A 23,489-nucleotide genomic window follows, 5' to 3' on the forward strand; every position below is an offset into this window, starting at 1 on the left:
AGCCAATTTAAAAATATGTACATATTTGGATAAATGGATACATGGAATAATACTACTAACTAAGTGTTTCTTAGTTGTATCCAAAACATTGGGAAGCATCTGGCAGCTGCCCAATTTGTATTGCACTATGTCTGTCAAAAGGCTAGATCTATTCTTTATGCTTAAAGGAGCTCAAATCATTCTGGGTGCTAAAAAGAAAAAAAAAAGAAAGGGGAGGACCGGATTGTACACTGTTGACCACATGACCAGCTGGCTTTTATCCAAAGCAGAGTTACTAATACAAAATGCAGCTCCAGCTGAATGAGCGCTCAGAGTCAGAGAAGAGCCCCCACTGGTAGGAGCCAACTCTCCAGATCTGACATAGGCTGTCTGCATTCTGGGAGTAGCACAGAGAGCCCTTCTGCTCTCTGCTCATACACTAAGGAAACATGAATCTGCGCCTTTGGATTCTGGCACTTGTCCTGCTGGTTTTAACCTTCACTTCAGCCTTTGGAGGTGAGTGCGTCTCTATTGCCCTGTCCTTCAGAACATTGCAAAATGTAATTATTTTTTGACAACCAGTGCATGCTTTCCACATTACAACATTGAGTTTCATTCATTCTTGCACAATTTCTTTGGAGCTGTCCAAATTCAAAGCCGCAGAGCTGACCATCTATTATCATGGGTTGGCTGTAGAAAAAAGCATTTGTAAGTTGCGTTAAATATTAACCGATGTGGATCATTGGCCAGGCAATATGACTGAATGTTAAAAACAGTATGGTTGGCAGAGGGGTTTGTGGCAGCCAAGGAAACTTGTAACTGTTGCTGGAAAGTATTGAGTGCCAATGGAAATTTTGTGACTTTGTTTGGTGCTTGCAAGGCTTAGGGGTTTAGATGTGTGCTATGGTTAGGAGTTTGTCAGCAAGGAAAGCGCTTGGATTTGCAGCAGTTTTGTTTGGGGAACATGTGTGCAGAGTAATAGCAATGTCTGGATTTATATGTCAGTGTGCCCAGAAAAAAAAAAAGTAGCTACAAGTGACCCCTGGCTTCTTCTTACATATGGTGAGATATCCTTGTCATAATTCCCAACTCTTTTTCCTATATGCCTGAGAATATCGGGTGTTTTAAACTTTTGTTTTATTCTCCAAAATGTAAAAATAAAGAAAATGTTTGAGCAGTAGTAAAAATGCTTGAAAAGTAGTGAGAATGCATTTTTGGCACAGTGGCTGTGCAGACCTGGGATTTTAGTACCAGGATGGTGGAAACAACCCATTATGGGCTCTGCAGATTTGGGTAATTGGGAATGTAGGTCAAGAATGGTGGAAACCCTTCATTATAGGCACAGCAAGTGTTCAGTCCCAGATGGTAGAAATGTCTTGCTATGGGCACAGCAGGTGTGCCAACCTGGGAATTCAGAACAGGAATGGTGGGAACCACTCATCATTGGTAGGTATGCAGACCTAGGAACTCGGAGCAAGGTTGGCAGAAACCCCTTATGATGGCAATGGCATGTGTGCAGACCTGAGATCTTACCTACAGAATCCCAGGAAGCCAGAAACTAGCCAGTGTTTTAACTCTCCGGCATGTACCAAGAGCAAAAATATCTATTATGGGTGGATTGATCCTTAAATTTTATGCAGCAATTATCTTGGCATGGGTGTACTTTTGAATAATCTGTATTATCCAGAGGTCCCAAATCAATTCCAATTTATGCTAGAGAGTCAGAGCATTACATAGAATTCACTTATAGTGATCCTACCGTTGGTCACATAAGTCAGCAAATTGTGTCTGTCTGCTCCACAAAATGATGATCTTGCTTTATATGTAACCGGTTCACTTAAAGGGTTTGAAATGAATGGTATTTGGATTTAAATTTTCATTCATTTGCTATTCTACATTGTGTTTCATAGATGGGTCTGTGCTTGCTTTTAGTCTTGCAGCAGCATGCATACATTATTCATGCCTTCATATACCTGATAATTAAACCATCTGAGCTATATAATGAATTCGGGTGATTTCCACGGAATCTCTGCTACTTTTAATGATAACATATGCAGAAATAACAATGGGAGACGTTCCTAATGCATTGACAGATCTAAAATAACTTTATCTCCATTAAACATGGGAGTGATTGAGCGCAAGCTGGGGCATCTGGAGACAAAAGCTTAGCAGGGACTGCTAAAGGAGAAATCATTTCATATACATGCTAGCCTTTTGCATTAATTTCTCCATTTCTTAGTCCTGTAATGGGCTCCATGTAGAGTCCCAGCTAAGGGTCAGAAATGAAAGGAATGCATTTTGTCTTGAATAGCATTGGTTGTGTGCCCAGCCATGCAATGAGGGTATGGAAAGCAAAGCATTACTACATTAGATCAGCACATTTCCAATGTTGTGCTACAACATTAACTCTTTAATGGTTCACAGTCCTCTCATTCCAGATTGTTATGCCAATTGCCACATAATTTTTGCAGGCAGTGTGCTGAAATTTGCAAATGCACAACTTTGCACTATTGAGGCAAACAGGTCTAGTTTATGATATCTTACGCATGAAAGAAAGACTCTTTCAAATACAAAAATCCCAGGTAAAAAAGGATTTGGGGGCACAAGAGACATATAAGGTCAACTGTCCTCAGTTCTTTTGTAATGTAAATTTTTGTTTTTCACTAACCAGAGCCCCCAGGGGATTGTCATACTTACTTCATAAGCAAATAGTGGTTATAAAAACATCAGTCTTCTAATGTTTGAGTAACATGCCCTCTCACCCACCTCCACCTCCCCCCCCCAGGGTAAAAACATGGACTTGTTTGCAATAGGTTCCAATATTATACCAATCCACTGGTAATATACATTATTCCAGTACAATTATGCATTTTAGCTTACCAGTCGTTATATGTGGTGTTACGTTATTTTGTTTTTTATTTATTTTTTCTTATAGACTCTGCAAGTAACACACTTCCTATCCCCGGGTCCTTTATAAAGGGGTAACATTGCACCCAAGGCTGCTCTCCTGGTCTAAATCCACCTTCACCTCTCCTAATCTCCATAACAGAGGAGGAGATGTTCTGCTGTCCAAGGAAAAGACATAGTAAAGCTGAAAACATTGTTTCTGATTTCAGTTCAATGCATAAGAATCTCTGGAAGGATCAATGGGTATTTTTCTGTAGTCAAAAGGGAAAATGAATGCAGCCACTACATCTACTGACTGGCACGCTGTAATATATTAAATGTTTGGCATTATACTCAAAACTTAGGGACTTCTTCTCGATATATCCCCCTGAGCTACAAGCCTTGCCTACTAACTACTGGCAGTTTCTTGTGGTATTGTTGTTTTTTATTTTAATTCATATTGTAAAGGAGTTGAATGGCATGGATGGGACTTCAGCAGGTAGCCTTCAGTGGATCATTTTCTGCCTTCAGCGACAATGTTTTGGCTTTACTGGCCCTGTATTTTGTTGTATCCAAGCAATCCTAGTTGGGTCCCGTTTCTATAGGAAGGCACTCGTATAATAATACCTTAGTACTATTTGTGCTCAGGTCCATCACATACACTGAACAGTTCTCCAAGGACAGAATGAATAAGCTCATAGTGTTTGGGAAAAGCCTCCCTTGTGAGGTCCCCTGTACTGTGATAAACTTTGGTGAGGATTCTTGGAAAGATCAGATAGAGAGGTTATGTCAATATTGAGAGTTAATAACTCACAGTATCAACTTGTTTGCTCTGAACAGTGGGCTGTGGTCTGATTCTCAGTGATTACTTGACTATGGGACCACTTACAATACCTGAATTAGATAAGAAGATAGGATCTACCTCTCATTCATTACAAACCAAGGGCTCAGTTGATAATATGTATCTGTGGTAGGGGAACCATAAGCAGCGTGCATTGTACAATTAACTTTCCATTGGTGTGAAGGATCCCTACGCCCTCCCACAGACACAAGACGAGAGTCAAATGTTCATTTATCTAGAAACATCTTTTTTCTCATTTGTTTTTCCATCTTGAGATAATGCAACATTTGTACACAACAGACATGGACATTTCCAGGAAGCATCATTTCATGACCTGGCATTGTTGTGTATGTGTGTGCAGTTTGCAAAGGAATGATCCTGCTGATAGATAAGATTGTTACAGTTTTTGGAAAGATCTGTAAACATAGCACTGTCTACAGATAATCTGACCATCTTCAGGCCTCCTGCCTGGCCACTTGAAGCTGATAATGCCTTAGCCCTGGGTGGTAATGTTCTGCTGCACACCACAATTCATTATACTAGTACCTGATCTGATGAAGCTCATGATAAGGGGAATTGAGCTGTCACTGCCTGGAAGGAGGTGAAAACTGATATGGTTAATAAATGGAGTTCTCCTCATCTGTCTGTCATCTTCTGGCAGCAGGTTCAAGAGTTTCTGCTTGGACACAAACTTGTTTCTCAATGGAAAATCACCAGCAACTAACACTGTACTAATCAGGGGTTGAGTTAGGCAAACATGAAGTTCTCTCTTGTTTCTTTTGCTTTATATATTGTAATTGTATATAAGATTGTTTCTAAGATTCAATATAACCTGTCATTGGTCTGTTCGATGGGTTACACTGGTCCACCAGAGAGTGGGGGAAACTTCCAGTGGACTCAAATACTTTTCTTTTCTGTACCCTCTTGTGCCATATGGAAAGTCATAAGACAATCACCCGCCCCACAGTCCCTGCCGCCTTACAAAAATATGCCACTGTGCCAGGTAAAGCTTTTTGGTTTGATGGGTCCTCCTTCTTATTTCTCTGGTGGGCCCCAGATTCCCAGTCTGACTATGTCTATACTTTATCCCCAACCTTCTATAATTTACAATCTCCCTACTTTACCCGAAACAATATGCACTATCAAGGACAGTTTAAACACATTGGGGTCACATTACACTTTACCCATCCATGGATGCTTGGGAACTCATTACTGGCATGTGTATTATGTCCATAAAGATGTCCTTTTCTCAGGTGAATAAATAATGAATAATAGGGAGTGCACAGCTCTTGAGAAAATATTGCTTAAGGTTCCCTTTTAGTGCTGACCCAATATCTAAAAGCCAAATGGCCTGTGCCAAATGGGAACGTCTCCAAATTTGAAGTTTGATTTGTGCCTTCAACTAAAATTCATATGGAGACCTTCACACATAGGATAAACCCTAAATGTCTCCAAATTTGAAGTTTGATTTGTGCCTTCAACTAAAAATCATATGGAGACCTTCACACATATGATAAACCCTAATAAGAGACCTGGAGTGAAATTTTCTTCCATCTAAAGAAAGGATTTCCTCAATTCTAATTTTTAAATCCCATTTGAACACATGGAATATTCAGTGCAGAATTTACTAGCCAGGAAAAATTTGGATCCTTTCCAAGGACAACACTCCATAAATTTGAATTATCTCCATAAATCAAGGACTATCAGCAAATCCGATGGTGTTTAGACAACAGGTAGACCTTAAGAAGGCCTTGAGGCAAGTGTTAAGGAATTTTAGTCCACACAGAAGGTTTACATTGCCAGGAAAAGTCCTACCATATGTCTGATGTTACGGAGCGCCACTAATCTTCCGCCCTCAAGGTTTGTTATTGTATGGGGTATAAACTGCATTTAGAATTGTGTGATCTACTTATCCCCCACTATAAACTGAGTACACAGTCAGCTAATTCACCTCCCAGCACGCCGCTCACTGTTTGCTGTTCATTAAATCCTGGCAGGACGGTTGCTATAACTTCCTTTGGGATGGCTGCCAAGCAGAGAATATTGTTAAACATGTTGTAGAAGTTTTACAACAACAGGTGAGAGGAATTAGACCCAACACAGCTTGCAGACTAACAAGCTGGAGCTATTAACTCCAAAGAACAATGTGCGCTGAGCAATAACTGTAACAACCAATCAATGATCATCATTCATTATTGTGGTTGTTCTGAACACAAATTACAGGAGGGAAAGGGGGAGGGTGGTACATGGCCATCCAGAGAATTAAATCAATGTTCGTCTTGCTGCAATGTTTCCACAACACACAAGGGATCCAGCAAAATGGGAACATTTGCAACCAGGTGAACTGGAAACTTTAAGACTGCACAAACATGATGTAAAAAAGCACATAAAGAATTTCATTTATAAGAATGTATAATAGATTTGAAAATCAGTATTGTGCATAAAGGTGAAGTTACCCTTTGCCTTGGGTGCCTTTCACATGTCTAAACTGACTGCTTGCAATTAAGCCCAACGCTGCAGTACTCAAAGGGAAAAAAAATCTGAAATACTCCAATACTATACACCTCCTCTTTAATACTGTCCCTGCTGTTACTACTTTCCACCACTAGGTGTCAAATGTCAACAATGTGATTTTAGGGCATCATGGAACCACCCCTGAGGGGGCATTACCATTGCACCCTGCAATACCAAAGCATAAAGTGGCACTTATGTGATCACGTTAGCACCGTTCTGCATAATTTCAGACAGTCTGAAGACATCTGGAAAAGGTAACTATGACAAAAAAAACATAAAGTACTGCTGAGGGGGGTATCCATAGGGGTCAAGGAGGCCATGGGTGGAAAGTCTGCAGCTGTGGGTTTGGATTTAATGCTGGGTGATGATTTAAAGTAGCGTAAACACACAACTAACAATTGACCATGTGCACCCAGCCTTAAAAAGAAGGTAGCATTTAGCGTATTTTTTGATTTTGAAGAAGACCCCTAACTTTTTAGCTATTCTGTAAACCCCTAGTGTCAGCATATTGTTAGGATAAGAAAAACCCCTGGGGATCGATTACTTCAACACCTCCATCCCAAGGTAATGATCCTGGTTAACTTATCCTTTAAAATCCTTCCATTCCCTTTAAACCATCGTGTAGGACGAGCTACCTGCGGTGACAGTCATTGAAGAATACAGACTGACTGACAGATCTACACTTTACTCTCTGTGAATCTTTAAACTTTGTTGTCTCTTCACTCCACAGGTCAGTAACTTAAGACCATTGAAAAGATTTTCTCAGGTTGTTAAACCTCTTTTGCTTCATGCAGTCTTCAGCCAACTTCTTACTAATTAAGCTTCCCCTACATCACAGGAATCCCTTTACCTATTGATTCTACTAATGGCAAACATAAGGAAACTTGCATATCAATGGCCATTACAGTGTAATGTAATATTAAAGGCTATTATAGGGGATTAAAGGGATCAATTGGCCATGAGCATAGAAATGCTCTATTCACAAAGGACCTGCAAGAATAGAGTGAACATAAACTATACAATAATTATATTGTTACACTAGCAATCCTGTTTTATTTATTGGATTCATTAAATAGGTTTGCCATCACTGTATTCAGATTTTCGGAAGCTAATCTTTTGATTATGCAGAAACTAATTTAAAATAAATGTCTTAGTGTTCTCAACCCCCAACGAGAAGTGCTGTTACTGGCAAGTTAGAACGATCCTAAGAGATTCACAAAAATTATTTGGGTAAAGAACTGGTGGGCAGCGAGACAAAACATGATCCTGAATATACTAATAAATAGATTTTGGTTAAAGTCAGTCTATTCTAGTGTTTTTCAACACTGAGAGGTTCCCAGGGGTTCCTTCAGCAATGAGAAACTCTCAAGTCAGTATAACCGACACCATTATTCTTTTTGGGTATCTGTAAGGATGACATTCTTCCCAATGACCAGCAATGTAAGAGGAATGTACTGTGAGCTGCAGATATGGTAAGTATAGCAGGGGTTCCTTGAACAATATTTCATGGGTTCCCCCAAGATTGAGAAATGCCGGTTTTCCCAAAAATGATCTTTTGAAAAAAAAGCTTTGAGTTAGCCTATGGCATCTTCTATGCCTATCACAAGGCAAAGCTAGCATATTTTGCCATCAATTTCCATTGCATTCATTTTTTGGTCTATTCTAAATCCTTAAACTAAGTGTAAAGTACAGTCCTATTTCCAAGGCAAATTATTATTCCCAAGAAGTTCTCAAGAACTTGTTTAGAGATCTGCCTTGGGTTTCCCTTGATTAGAATAAAGTTCCTACATTCCATCGAGTTAAAACCCACATCCACTTCACTCCACTGAAGCGTTGCTTTTATCTGGCATCCTAGAGCAGAAAATGAACAACGAGACCCACTTGTTAATGGCTTTACATAAGTCCCATTAGCCAAGAACCATACCAAGATCTGAGCAAGCCAGCTCACCCCGAGGACACAATGTAGATGTACCCTGACACTTGGTGACCTCTATTATATCCTCATGCCTGCATGTTTACCCGTGTGAATCTGGGCATTGTAAATGTACAGCCCTCTTTACACACCAGGAAGGATTAGGAGCTTATGATGGGTTTCTCTGTGCGTGCTCCAGCACTAATGAAAAGAGCTAAACGCTCTATCAGGAACACGGATCACACTCTGAGGCTTCTTATCTCTCCTAACCTAAATAATGGAAGATGCTTTTAAGTCTTATGCTGTTGAAGTCTCCTCATCACACGCTATTTTCTTCTTTATTTTTTAACATGTTCCACAACAATTATCTCCTTATTGCCTTGTTGGCTGTCTTCCAATATTGGTAAACTGGGTCATAGATGGCTAATCTCATTGCTTGCAATGGTCAAGCCATTTCTAAACTTATCGAAAAAGATATGAATCTTCAGAATTTGTTCTTTCGATCTCCCAGTGAGATCTACTATTTGGTATTGGGATGGTGAATGTTGCTAATACTTTATGTGAGATTCATGGTGGTCTTAATGCTTTGATAGGCAATAACCCTTGTTTGTTGTTTTCAGAGAATTGTCTGTCTTTAGGTACTTCTAGTGGAAAATGCGTGTCGCTGCTGGTGTCCTACAAGGATCAAAGAGATTGGGATGGCCTCATACAAGCACAAGCAAATATTCATTACCATTGGTGTTCCGAAACATCATATGCCCATTGATGTGTAGTCATAGAAGACTGAAATACATTAAAGAGGATCTCTTTTTTAAACATTTAGGGCAAAGTGACTTTTTGAAAGTCCACCCCCTTACCCACTTATGTGCACCTTTGTAGCCCCCCACCTTTCTCTTTTGTACATTCCAACCCATCGGAATATCAGGTGTTTGCCAATATTGAAGGACATATGATCCTATTCCCTTTCTTCCAATGGTCAGGTCAGGTGCAATGGTCAGGCTGGAGCAATCAATGTCTAGGCCAGAACAATGGGGGTAAAGTGAGATGGGGCTTTTAATAGATTAGTAGAAGTGACATTTACTTTAAAACTATTTTATCCAAAATGGTCACATATTATTACATTGTTATCAATTAAGAAATAATCCTTTACTATCATGGTTTTCCAATGTCTCCAAGGGGCTTCACATGGGAGTCAGATTTGGGCAAGCGTTTGTAGCTCAAGTCAAGAAATTCACAATTAAAGAGATTTAGACCTCAGAAAAGCCAAATGGACAAGATGGATAGCAGTAAAAGAATTAGGAATGCTTATCCAGTAGGTTGTGACGCTGTGTTCAGTATTGATTCCTGATACCGCTTTGCTAAACAAAGATACAGCAGGCAGTGACCTTGAAAATTTTATTTTTCTTCTTTTTTTTTTTTTTGTGCATGCTGTAGCACACGTAGCAAACATACACATACAGGGAGCTCTGCTACAGGAACTCTGGTGTTTGTTTAACTAAAGTAATCAGTCAATCAAACAGAAAGTGTACTGTAAAGGTGAACCTGAGATATGGAGGGCCGCTTTGCAGTTCAGGAACGTATGCAACAAATTAAAGCTGGTGCAGCATTGTATTGTATCTGCAAAAAAGTCTATGAACCAATGCCAAATGTTTGGGCTGGCTGAACATAAGTACCAGTAAATACTACACATATCTCAAAGGTGTATCCAGAGGTTCTGCTAGAGTTGCGTTAGATTTTGGAGACATTAAGGACAACCAGGGGGTGAAACATAAAGTGTAAAAAACAAAAGTTTAAGTATTGGTTTTTAGCAATATAATACCAGAGAGAGTGCACGATTGTTAGAAGTGAGCTATTGGTATCCTTGCATTCTCGGTATAAGCCTTGAATGTTCATGGCTTGGAAAGGCAAATATAAAGGTGTAGGTAATGCATTACCTTACCTGTCCTCCATAGCTCTGATTATCTTGGCCCTTCTTCAAGTATCTATCACTGTCTGTCTCTGTTTCACCCATTTGATCTCAGATGTTGACCAAGTAATTCTGGATCTGCAAAGCCTGGTGAAGATGGATGTCTTCCATGAAGGCAGTAAAACAATAATGACCTTGTATTAAGCTGCGTACACACTTCCAATTTTTATCGTTCAAAATGAACGACGAACGAACGATCGATTGGGCAAAAATCATTCGTAAAAAAAGTAACCAACGACGCCGACGAACGAGGAAAGTCGTTGGAAATGAACGACCGGACCGGCGGATCGGATTGGACGACGATCGTTGACCATCGTTCGTGTGTACGATCGTTCATCGATCGTCCATGGTCTGAGCATGCGTGATGAACGAACGTTCGTTCACTTCCTGTCGTGCGCGTCACTTCCTGTATCGCTCAAACAATCGCATCTATTGTGTGTACAATATCTACGAACGATCGTGTCGTTATCTGTATGTACAGGATCGGTGCTATACGATCGTTCGCCGATATCGTGCAGGATCGTTCGTTTACCAACGATAATAATTGGAAGTGTGTACGTAGCTTTAGGCTTTTCTTATGTCCTAAAAAGCTGGCAGGTGGAACCTTTAGTAGAACAGACAGAAAAACAAAAGGAAACAAGTACAATAAAAACAAACTTTTAGTTCCAAAACAAGGAATCTTTTTATTGTTCAAAAATGTAGAAAATAGCCAACACATTTCAGGGGGTTACTAAGATTCCAGCTTCATCTGGGCCATGAATGATTGACAAGTAATAATTATAATATCAATCATGATTTTTGCATTTATTACACCAACCATTATTTGCTTTTTCAAACAGTAAACAATTTAAATTTTAATCATAATTTTAAAGACAAATCTAAATCATTTTATAAAATGTAATCTTCAGACAACTTGTGATTTTTTATTAAACATAGCCAGCTCCTAAATCCTTTACATGTATATGACTTGCAAGAAGTGAAGGTCGAGTAAGGAGAAGATGTGACATTGTTGACAGATTCTTGATGCAGTGCTTTTCCTGTGTCGGCCATGATGGACAATGGCTCTTTCAAACGGCTGACAAAACTCATTTTGTGCTGTTATTCCAGTAGAGAACAATCAACAGATGACACCACTGCTTGGAGAGATTGCAAGACTGGGCCAGTATTGTAGAGCAGATCTCTCAGCTTTCCATTGTAGCCTCAGTATGGTCATCAGAGCAAACTGATAGAAAAGATATCAGAAACTATCCAAAATGTAAATCTTCCTTATAGCTTAGCTGACTCCTGGCCTGCAGGTTAGCTCTTAGGCAGTCAATGTTGTTCAGCTTCACTACTTGCAAGGCTGATGCCACATATCTAGTAAGTACCTGAAGAGCCAGAAAAAAAGAACATGCAATAGAATTTAGAAACTTGTGGACCAATTGCTGGTAACAATAAAGCTTTGTCGGTAGATGGACCTTTGACAGCTGGTGACAGTTCTTGATGACCATTTTTGGACCTCAAGAAAGCAAAGTATCAAATTTCCCAACTTATCTTAAGAAACCTATTGCTCTTTTATTTTACAATATCTTTCACTCGTCATATTTATTATGTATTTATAAGTCCATAATTACTAACTGTCCCTTCGAGAAGCTCACTATCTATGGCCATGTCCTTACATTGCCCCCACCCAAGTCACAGACTAATGTCCTACCAAGGGTTTAATGTCCTTTCCATAGTCATAATCTAATGTCCCTACCATTGCTGTGGTCCTAGTGCCCCTTCCATATTTGTAGCATAATGTCCTACCAAGCTTATGGTCTACTAACCCTTCCATAGTCATTGCATAATGTGTCTTCATGGGTTATGGTCTATGGACCCTTCCATAGTCATATCAAAATATTCTACCATGGTCATAATCCAATGTCCCTACCACGGTTATAGCATTATGTCCTAAGGCTGATTTAGAGAAAGCCAATAAACTAATAAAGTTTGGGATATGAAATAAAAATATTAACTGGAGGAAAGCTCTTTAAACACAAGGACAACATACTGCACCATGCATTTCTATCCATTCACAACTTTGCTACAGAACCGCACGGCAGCCATTCACACCACATGTGAGTGCTTTTTGTGAATGACTTCCTTCAAAGGACAAGCTTTCACAAGCCAACTTGTTCAATAAAACATTTGCAAAATATTTGCACAAATAACTTCAGACCCTTAAGAAGCACAAATCACAGATGTTCACTTTCTTCTGCCTTGTGCCATCTTTTAACAATGACCAGGTAGGGAAAATGTCAGGATTTTCCAATGCCTTTTCTTAAGCTCCCCCGCTGTTTACTAAGGACCTTTTTGACAGCCAGGAAGTTGGTACTTAGGCCATCGATTACTCACACAGGTTCGCAGAGGGCTCTGATAGATGTTTTCTAAAGTGCTGATATGTAAGGCTGCTGGATCCCAACAGTGACTACAAGCTGGCTTTTTGGCTGGGGGCCAAGAGGGCAAAGAAACCTTTGAAGTGGGTGATCCATCAATGAGGGTCCTAATCCATGTACACAAAACATTCATTGAAGGCTTGTTAGAAGGAAGAGCATTGTGGGCCTAAGATATGGAGTGGAACAATGCTTTGGCAGGATTCTGTTTGATCAAACTTTGCACTTCAACCATATGCAATTAGGCTGCGTACACACGTGCAATAGTTCATCTAACGAATGAACGACTAACGAATGTTCGTCCAAAAGGATTGTCGCTGGAAAAGAATGACCGTCCCAGCGGATTTGATTGGGCGACGATTGTTCGCAATCTATTGTGTGCACGGTCGTTCAGTGATCGTGGATGGTTCTGCAGAACACTTTCTCCTTTACATGTCACTTCCTGCATTGTTCAAACCCCCGTATCTAACGTGTGTACATTATTGGTGGATTATATTTGAACGATCGTATTGTTACAGCATGTACAGAATTGTGCACAATACGATCGTTCAAAATAATCGTGCATAATCGTTCATCTATTGCACGTGTGTACCTAGCTTTAGCCGGAGGAGTGTTTTGTAGTGGTAATTGTATTCTTTCCAGGTTACCCCTACAAAGATGAAGGTGGACCTTCCTTCAAAGGAGACCCCACCTATCTGGTCAGCCATGCCTTGTATCTTTGCCCTATTAAATACCAATGGTGGAATCTATATATCTGACACTTCCAGGCATCATCAATGCCTTGTATATTCACCCTGCATATTCACCATGGCCAAATCTTCATATCTGACACTTCCAGGTGCTCTGTACATCATTTGCTGGGCCCTGTGTCACTACAGGGGGTATTTGTGACATAGTGACCAGCTGATGGAACCTCCGATAATGGTAGGGCATGCTGGAAGTATAAATGTGACTTGAGGAATGGTGCATTGACATGAAGAATGGTGCCAGGCCGGATTACAAGACCTACAAGGGCTTCATATGCTGAGGAAACAGGGCCACTTTAATGCAAGAAGTGAATGTACTGAATCAGATGGTGTCAGCCACCAGGACCCAGTGTTGTGTTAAAGTGCAAAAGCGTATAAAAGAAATAGGACAGAAATAAGGAGAATTGGGCTCGTTGGCTTGCTGCTCCATCTGCTTTTATAGTCCACTTGAAGGCTGGGGGGGACCTGCTGGGGTGAAGACCTTTATCTGCTGCAGTTTTCCCTGCCATGCATGGCTGGTGTGTGTGGCACATGAGTTGTGTAAGCCTAAACTTCTTGCATAATATTGGAATAATCTCATTGATCTCTACAAAAGGCAGATACCGGTATGAGTATGAACGTATGGGGACAGACGCCTGTCTGAGAATTCCAGCTCTCAGATCACACACCTGCCCCTGCATGCACCACTTACACCGATAACTACTATGGGGGCTGCTGGGTCAGGATCGGAGGGCCAACCTCCATACCATCATCTGAGCAGCACCTGGGAAATATTTTTGCTTCTTCTTTAAATTCTCCCTATGCTCCACCTGTAAATTTTATTTTCTGATGGGACATCACAGCAAACATGAAAGAGATAATTATTTATGTTCATGGATAGAAAGGCAGAAGACGGATCAGGATTAGTGGGGGCGAGGAGGTCATGTCAGATTCTGGATACTTTTTTTTGGGGGGGGGGGATTGTTTCTTTGAAGATCTGCGTTTGTGTAATGGCTCACAGCGGGGTGATGCCATCTCTGCGAGTACATGATGGGGATTCTAATAGGTTCAAGGGGGGATAAAACACTTTCACTTCACATGTGTGCCTAGATATAGGTTCATATCTGTTACATATTACAGCCGTGTATCTTTAGAACCGATGACACAGTAAATCAGCTAAACTGCAACATTTGTTCCTGCGTAATCCTAGAAACGCACGTGTTGCATGGCAAGTATCACATTAAGGCGGATGTAAATCCAATTGCTAACTTTTTAATGCCATTGTCAGTCTTTTTCAATACCTTTTAAATCTGCATCTTTCATTAAAATATTACTCGATGGTCCTACTAGAAAAGTCAAGCACTGCCTATGATTGGGTGACAACGCTCTGTCCTTGTCCTCCACTGTAGGCCTGTGTTGTCACATGTGATGGAGACCATGATATAGTATATTAAACTAAATCTAACGTTTCATCCAGCCCCTTAACCAGGGTTCTGTGGGGCTCCAGGGTCCCTCTAGTGTAGTGGTTCTCAATGAGGATTCCTCCGGAGGTTGCTAGGGGTTCCTTTAGCAATGAGTATTTTGTGCTTCTCAGGTCAGTTTAGGTGACACCAATGACCTTTTTGTCTATCTGTAAGGGTGACATTCTTCCCAGTGGTCAGCAATGTAAGAGGAATTCTTCCCACTGATCACCACACTGAGTTTTTAGATCTTTACACCTACTGTACCCATTAGGAGCGGTTCCCACCACCCCCATGAATTCCTTACCATGTACACCTACTGTGCCCATTAGGAAGAGTCCCAAAATTCTTGGCATTTGGATTCTAGGCCCATATAACTACTTTGCCTATTATGAGAAGTTCCCACCTTCCTGGCAATGACTTCCGGGTTCATTATACCTTCTGTGCCCGTTATAAAGGATTCCCACCATCCCTATATATGTAAGAGGAATTCTTCCTACTGACCACCACACTAATATACTGTGATCTCTGGATATAGTAAATATAGAAATGGTTCCCTGAAGACCTGAAGGTTATTTAAACGGTTCCCCTATGTTAAAAGGTTGAGAAAGGCTGATAAGGATCTCTTGTGCTGTGTCTGACCGGTTTGATGGTGCTGGCATAATTCTGGGGCCAACACCTATCGGCAGAGTCACTGACATGATGTTAATAAACTTTTATCTGCCAGGAGAGGCCACTGGCCACCAGTGTAAGGGCCATTTTTCCATTGATCCTCAATTAATTGGTTTTAAAGGGGTTCCCCAAGACCTAAATGTTTTTATTTAAGGGTTCCCCTAGGGTAAAAGGCTGAAATGACCAATAAAAATGTTTTATAGAGTACAGATGGATTTATTGAGGGGTAAACATTAATAAAACGCTCATCAGGGACCTGGAAATAAGACCCCAGGGGGTTTTAGGAGTTGCTGTCCCAAACGCTCAGCCCAGAATTGTCTTGCTGATGTTGATGGTAAGATTCCAGCCTAGAGGGGTGATTGTTTGTTGCGGGGTAACGGCTATTCAGCAACAACACAATGCTGGCTTCACATGGGCCACGGAGCCAATAGAAAGCCATGATTTACTGCCGCAGGAAATGAGGATCTGACCTCTGTCCCACATAAAGGTATTCATAGAAGCAACAAAGCGGCTGCGGCCTGGAATTCAGGTTTCTGCAGAGCGGATTAATGTCAATTAAAGGAAGAAAAAGGAAAAACAAACTGAATGGGAAGTTTGCCGAGTAATTAGAGCTAAATAAATGTTGAAATATTATTAGGAAACAATTCGGGAGGACGCAGGGCCATCGTGGGGGGGACAAAATGCTCCCTGAAAGCAGCTCCTTTCTAATGATAATTATGCTGTCCGCGCAGACAGCCGCCGTCGGCTTCTTATAGACCGTGCTGGCCGGGAGCCAGGCCCAATCTGTGCTGGAACCCTGCAAATTCCTGGACAGCTCGAAAGGATTCCGACAGCAACAAAAGTCGCCCACAACGGTTCACAAATGTCGAAAGTGGATTGAGGTTCAGATGTGGTGCAAGATCTCTGGGCAGTTGGAGGGGCAGATTTTCCCTGCTACTTACTCCGCAAGGGAATTCCTTCTTGTTTCAGGCATTAAAAGTCAAATATCTTTTCTAGCACATTTGGGTTATCAATGTAAAAGCGCATGAAGGTAATTTTTTGATTGAGCATTCCAAAAATGTCCAGTGAATGTCAGATTCTCTGCTTTGTTAATAGACCCCATAGTGCTCTGGTAAACTAAATTTAATTTAGGGTTTATTTCTATTTTAATCAAACCACCCCTAACCCACTAATTAGAAGGGGGGGATCCTGCTCCCACAATTATAAGGCTAATAAGCGAGCTGTAAATCCAATCCTTACATTTGGCAATGTTCACAGCCTTCTAGGTCTTGGCTCCCTGACCGGAGGACAATAAACTGAAAATGACTATTTTTCAGGAAAGCTCCTTGGGGATGATTAGCATTATTAGTAAAGTCATTCAGGAAAACGAGTGGCGGATTGGGCTGCCGGCCATCTCCATTTTCTTGTTTCAGTGCCACAAAAATCATTGGAGGTTTGAAAGCGAAAGCAGAGAACAACACATGGCGCTGGCTTTGATTATTCGATCTGTTCAACATAATACCGCACACAGATCTGAGGGCGGGAATCGGGAGTGTCCCTGGGAAATAATAATGAATATTCAAGAAAATCCTACTTCTGCAAAAAAGAGAACCTTAACTTTAAGGGTCACCCCACTCCAAAGCCATATTTCAAGGGTCAGTGTTTCTATATATAGGTAGAGATTGGTGGGCTGAGCCAATCCCTGGCTTCCTTGAATACCCCAATAGTGGGGGTTTGTTATACCATAATTCCCTTTGTGTGTTCCAGGCCCTTCTGTAGTATTCCCTAGTATACTAAATAATTGCAAATTCAAGCAGGGATGATGGGAGATCCTCATAATGGGCACAACAGGTGTACAGGAGCACAGCAGGGACAGTGGGAAGCCTTCTATTGGGTGCAGCAAATTTGCAGACTCAGTCATAGTGGAAAAAATGCAGACCCAGGAACTGCACAGAGATGAATGGAACCCCTCAAATTGGGCACAGCAGGTGTACAGACCCAAGAAATCTGCAGCCTCTTTACAACCACTTCATGTCTACATGCGCTCCAGCGATGTCTGAATGACATTTTTAGGGCGGGTTATCTGACTAAATCTGCATAAGGTGCATTGAAGTCCTTCCATTAGAAACCTGCATGGCAAGATGACAACACTGGAACCTAAGTGGAAGAAAGAGGCAGATCGTTGTCACTCTTTATCAGGAAGTGGCTGAACAGGTACTTTCATGGAGTTTACCAGACATAATGAAAGCTGCAATCCATCAGGATAAAAAGACAGAATCTGAGCTATATTCAGTGCATGTTGGCTCCAGCTCCTAAATCCATTAACGCGAAGATTACAACTGCCCCAGGGCCAATAAATCCAACCCCCTCCTCCCTATTTTCCAAGAAGCCCATCTTCTTAATCCCCTTTGAGGGTGTGAGTGCCCCTTCTATGTGTTTAATTAATGAAAATCTCCATGGAGCGGAGCAGACATCTGTAGGAAACATGCTGCAGAACATATGTGGGGAGATTATGCATGCCATTCTATACAATGGCGTTGTAGGCATGGATAGGCTGCGTTCCGGGAAGGTTGTGATCCCCATCACTCAGAGCCAGGCGTGCCATGCTGACAGATGATTTACATTGTTGAATTCTCTTGTACAATCTGTCAGTGGGATTCATCAAAGCAGAAAACAGCAACCACAATTCCATTCTTACTAAAGAAGTTTTGTGTTACACATATGGTGATGTGATGTGCGATGAGCAGACTCCAATATTGGCAACATTCCTGCAGCTCAGTTTATATTTACTAAAGCCAAAAACTAGGCCGGGCAAAGTGTTATTAAACAGGCCGCTTAGAGGTACAATGAAATCTGATTTGTTGATGATGGTCGGCAGCCAATACCTGATTGGTTGTTCTGGGTTTGTCATTGAGCAATTGTTGTACCATGTTGGCGGTCGGTCAACATGGCATGTTTGGTGTTTAACCTGTACCCAAAGTCAAGATTAGGCAGGAAGATGAGCTAATCAGGTTGTTGCTTCTCTTTCACTGTCCAGTCACAGGCTGGGGATGGACAAAACCCACAAGTGTTACTTGGCTGCCTTAATATAAAAATCGGGTCTCCTATTTCAGTGTATGGTAAAGCTGTGTAAATCTCAGAACATGAAAGGAAAGAAATGAAAAAACAAAAAGTCATGTAACATAGTTCCTATATTTACAATATATTCTATCTGTGTGTTTAGCTTCTTGATGTTTAGCTTTAAATCCAAAGGAAGCATTTTATGTTTACCAATTAATCAGAACATCCACTTAAAGAATCCAACCTGAAGCCAAATGATTGTTTTAATAAGGAAGTAAGTGTGGGAAGACATTGAAATCCAGGAATGTGTCTGTATTAACTTAAAGAAGAATTATTATAGACCTGAAAGTTTGTGCTGACTGTAATTTGGGGATCTTCGTCCAAACTTCCTAATGTTAGAAATCCTTCTGTGGTTACATCTGGTAACAATATAACAGAAATGTATTCCATGTTTAATTGTTGCTAAGCATATCACACGCTTCAAAGCTTCCAGCTTCTTTCTAAGAGTTGTGCAGCCTTGCAATGAAACATCACAGGGACTGTCAATCCACAGGCTCCGCTGGGATTAAAATACTCTTCAGTATTAGCCCTCCTTAGCCAGGTTTTAGGCACAATGTACTTGAACCAGGCATGTAATCCCTTTGGATGTAGGAATGTTGCTGGGTGCTTCTGACCAGTAAAATGCAATGAATGTGGGACCAAGGGAGTAACCGGGAAGTTTGGGGAATACAGGTGGAGTATTTAACGTCTGGGGTCTTTACTCTATTGGAGGTGGAATCAAAGCAATTAAGAGATCTTTACTATCATTGGAATCTAAGAGGCCTCTACTCCATCGGAGGTGAGATCCAAAACTTCACTTAGTTGGTGGTAGGGTCTATAAGTGGTCTTTACTCCAATGGAATAAATAGCTCTTTAATATTATTAATATTATTATTATAATAAATAGGAATTAAATTGCGCCTATATATTACGCAGCCCTATACAATAAATAGAGGTTTCAAATCACCGACAGATACAAACAGTGACACAGGAGGAGGAGAGCACCCTGCCCTGAAGAGCTTACTATCTAGCGGGTGGGGGAAGTAACACATGATGGCCCTGATTTTATTAAAGTTCTCCAAGGCTGGAGAGAATACACTTTCAACAGTGAAGCTGGGTGATCCAGCAAATCTGGAATGGATCTGGTCCAGGATTGAAAATATTTGCTAACAAAAGCTTGACTTTTGGATCACCCAGCTTCATTGACGAAAGTGTATTCTCTCCAGCCTTGGAGAACTTTAATAAATCAGGGCCAATAGGAGGGGGATATTTAGTGGTGGGAAGTAGTGAGGGTTTCAAAAGACAGAAGATGGGTAGGCAAGTTTGAAAAAATGGGTTTTGATGGGTTCTTTTAAATTAGCAGAAAGTAGAAGCAAGCCGAATAGGAAGAGGAAGACCATTCCAAATAGTCGGGGTGGCTCTAGAAAAGTCTTGGAGCCGTGCGTGTGATGAGGGTATTAGTGAGGAAGTCAGTAGTAGGTCATTGGAGGAACGAACAGAACGGCTAGGAATCTTACATCAAACTTCTGATGGAGTTGTAATTTAGGATGTCTTCATTCTATTGGAGATGTGATTTAGGAGATCTTAGTTGTAGGCAAGATCTAGGAGGTTTTCAGTCACTCAGAGGTGAGGTCCAAAGAGTACTCCATTGGAAATGGGATGTAAAAGGCCTTCACTTCATTATTGGTGGGATCTAAAAGCTTTTAGCATTGACCGCTTTTTTGTTTGTTTGCCCATATTTTATTTTAAAATAAATTTGTATTGCATTTATACAGCATCATTATGTTTCCTAGTTTTTATTGTGGGCATACAATGAATAAGGATACCAAAATTGAACAATAATAGTTTGTTAGATAATAATTTATAAAAACCTATTGGAGATCACAGTCCAATTGATGTGGATGTGCCAATTTGTTCTGTCATTGAAGCTTGTGCTTCAATGGGAGAGACAGGTCGGCTCCTAGAATTGTCTTGAGGATAGAATGTGTTGGACTAAGAGATTATTGGAAACAGTCTGTTAACCTCATTCCTATTAATGCACTCTGACTGATTCAAGTTACTTTATCACGGCAGCATACTCCTCACACAGACATGTATTCTCCATTAAAGGACTTCAGGATAATGTTTCATAGTCCAATTTTCAAAACCTCAAACCCAAAGGAGCCCCATGGCTTAGACAATCAGTTTCTTAGTTTCATTATGAACAAAGCCAACCACTGGGGGATGTTTTCTATGATTAAAGCTAATTTATAAAATCAGAACATGGGAGGGCACAAACACACCTCACCCTTAAGAATGTATCATGCTGACCAGTTATGTTATAAAAACAGTGATTACAATACTAAATACTTTTTCTTCTCTCCACAGCTCCTTTAGCTGAAGGCTCAGAAAGGAAAGATGAAGAGCAAAATATCCGAACCCTTGTAAGTTCGAATAAGAATACGCGCCATGTGCCTCAGCGTCCAGGAACCTATAGAAAACTACGGCGCCAAAGACCACGTCTTTCTCACAAAGGGCCGATGCCCTTCTAGAAAAGGTAAGACACAGAAAAAATATTATACAACCTTTTCCTCAACGAGGTTCTTGCACAATTCTTAAAACCATTTATTGCCAATTCAAAGTCTCAAGTCCAAAATTCAAGTCAAAACTTTTTTTCCTATAGGTTTTAAAATATAGGAGATTTAGTGGGTTTATTTGTGTGTCCATCCCATTGTTGGAATTACCTTTACTCCAAACGTTGGAGACCCAACAATGGGAGAGGTTATATTTCCAAAGTGAGGAAAAATCCATGTTGTCCACCTAATATGTAGTGAATACTATTTGCCCCCCTTTGTGCTTAATAAAGAGGTATTGGGGATTCCTAAATGGCAATGGGGATCCTTTGGACCCCTTACTAGTTTGCTAGAGCAGCCTACTAGCTGGGTCACCATTCAGTGACAAAATCTTTACTGGGTTCAAATCATTTACCCCTCTACAAAATGAAATTAGTTGAAAAGAATGTGCCACTTACCTTAGGACCATGGGATGTAATTACACAACCTGGAATGTAACAAGGGCACCTGCCCATATACCATGGCCAACAGTTGGTCAAGCAGACGCTTCCATAAGGAAAGCAAATATCAAACAGGGCAATATACAATTACAGCCATGGCATGTCTGCAGACGTGAAGCCAGAAGACGATAAAATATCTAAATTTAAACCCTTAAGTCTATTTCATATCAAAGCTATCTCCTTTCTGTATGCAAAACATTTCTCCTGTGTCTTATTAACCCTTCCTAATGTCTTTCTTTCCAGATGGTTTTCCAAGAGATTTACTCTTTTTTCCAATGAAATTATCTGGTTTGTTTGACTCTGGACCCCGGGGTAAGATGAAAAGTTCCAAAGGAAAATCTTGGTCTCCCGCCTCGTGCCTCTCAGATCTGTCTGCGTCTGGATGCCTTCCTGTCTCACCATGCAGTGGATTTGGGGACATTACTTTGGAGAGGATTATCTGACCCTGTCCAGGATAGGACAAGTCTGGCTGCAGCCTAAATTGCCCTTTGTTCCCTCAGGAAAGCTTGTTTAATTACCACTGGATCAAGACTTATAGCTACATTGTTCTTGCCCTAAGGTCTACTTATACCACTGTATTCGCTCTGCGTTGCCCATGCTGAGGAAAAGGAATGGACTGCTAAAGATCAAGGACTGCAAAGCCAACAAAAATATTTCTGGTTGTGTCCATTTACAACAGTTAATGTATTTCTTCTTCATCCATGTCAAAAGATTCTCTGATGTAGTCCAAGTCAACCTGGTTTTCATAATTCACTCTCTCTCGTCAATCAAATTAACCAGAATCCGTCCACCAACTTTCACCCAAGTTGTTCAGTTCATCTTCTTTCTCATCAAATGTCTTTCAAACCAGCTAAATGAACTTTACTCGATTTTAATATGCAGACAAAATGATCCCCTAAGTTTCATTAAAACTTGTAAAATTTTTTATTAACAAATCTCAAATTGCCATTGGCCAGAGAATGCAAAGGCCTCAAAGTCCATTCGTCTTTGCTTACGCTATAGCTATGTATCGAGTTTCATAATAGCACTTTTTAAACTGGGTCATTGTATTGTAAATCGAAAAAAAAATACAAAAAACAGTATTGTCCCTTGTCCTCAGACTTTCTTCCCTACTTTTAAAGCAAATGGATTTTAATGTGTATATGTATATATATGTGTATGTATCTCTGAAAAGAAAATTCTTATTTTTTTTAAATATTAATGGCTGTATTCTATTTATTTTGTGATATTTTAATTTAAAGCGATTGTTAGAGAATTGTGGTTCTTGGGCATTTGAATATTTTACTAAATATATACAAAAATATATACTGAACAATTTATTTCTCCTCTCGTTATCCTCTGACCAAAACATCTCTATAGTCTGTAAAACCTAATGACTATTCCTCAATACGATTCATAAAATAATATTACTGTTACATTTTCAGAAAGAATAACAATGTGTTTTTTTTTTCTGTAATATATTCAGGAGTCTAACACATCATTATACATTTTTAAAGTGAATTAAAAATTGAATATTCAGTTTTAAATCCCTTTCTGTTGGTGTTTTACCTTATCTGGGTTAATTGGGAATGCAATATGTAAATGAGTAAAGATGGTAATTGTGCGAATAAAGCAGCACTGAAGAAAAAAACATCTAACTTTTCGAATGAAGTTTGGTGGTATACCTTCTGTGCCTAGGCACCCAGTCTTGTTCTGTACACTCAAAGCTGTTTGATTGCAATGTGACTCCATCTAATTGCCTCTGGTTTCTAGTTTCTCCAAATTTATAACACAATGGGCCTGATTTATTAAAGCTCTCCATACCTGGAGAGGATACACTTTCATCAGTGAAGCTGGGTGATTCAGCAAACCTGGAATGTATTTACATAATATTTTTATATTTGTAAGCAAATGTTTTCAACCATGGCTACATTCATTCCAGGTTTGCTGGAGCACTCAGCTTCACTGATGAAAGTGTTGTGGTGGTGCACAGTGTTCTCCTTGCTGGAAA

The 23,489-nt window shown here is 40.3% G+C and overlaps 1 long non-coding RNA gene across 1 annotated transcript; it reads left to right on the plus strand.

The window, feature by feature from the left end:
• Positions 1-301: 301 nt before the first annotated feature.
• On the plus strand, positions 302-23,025 carry LOC140343976 (uncharacterized). The gene is made up of 3 exons (XR_011923433.1): positions 302-495; positions 20,815-20,983; positions 21,743-23,025. It is a non-coding gene; the product is annotated as an uncharacterized lncRNA (long non-coding RNA).
• Positions 23,026-23,489: the final 464 nt, after the last annotated feature.

Source organism: Pyxicephalus adspersus, chromosome Z, assembly GCF_032062135.1.
Source record: "Pyxicephalus adspersus chromosome Z, UCB_Pads_2.0, whole genome shotgun sequence".
Lineage (NCBI taxonomy): Eukaryota > Metazoa > Chordata > Amphibia > Anura > Pyxicephalidae > Pyxicephalus > Pyxicephalus adspersus.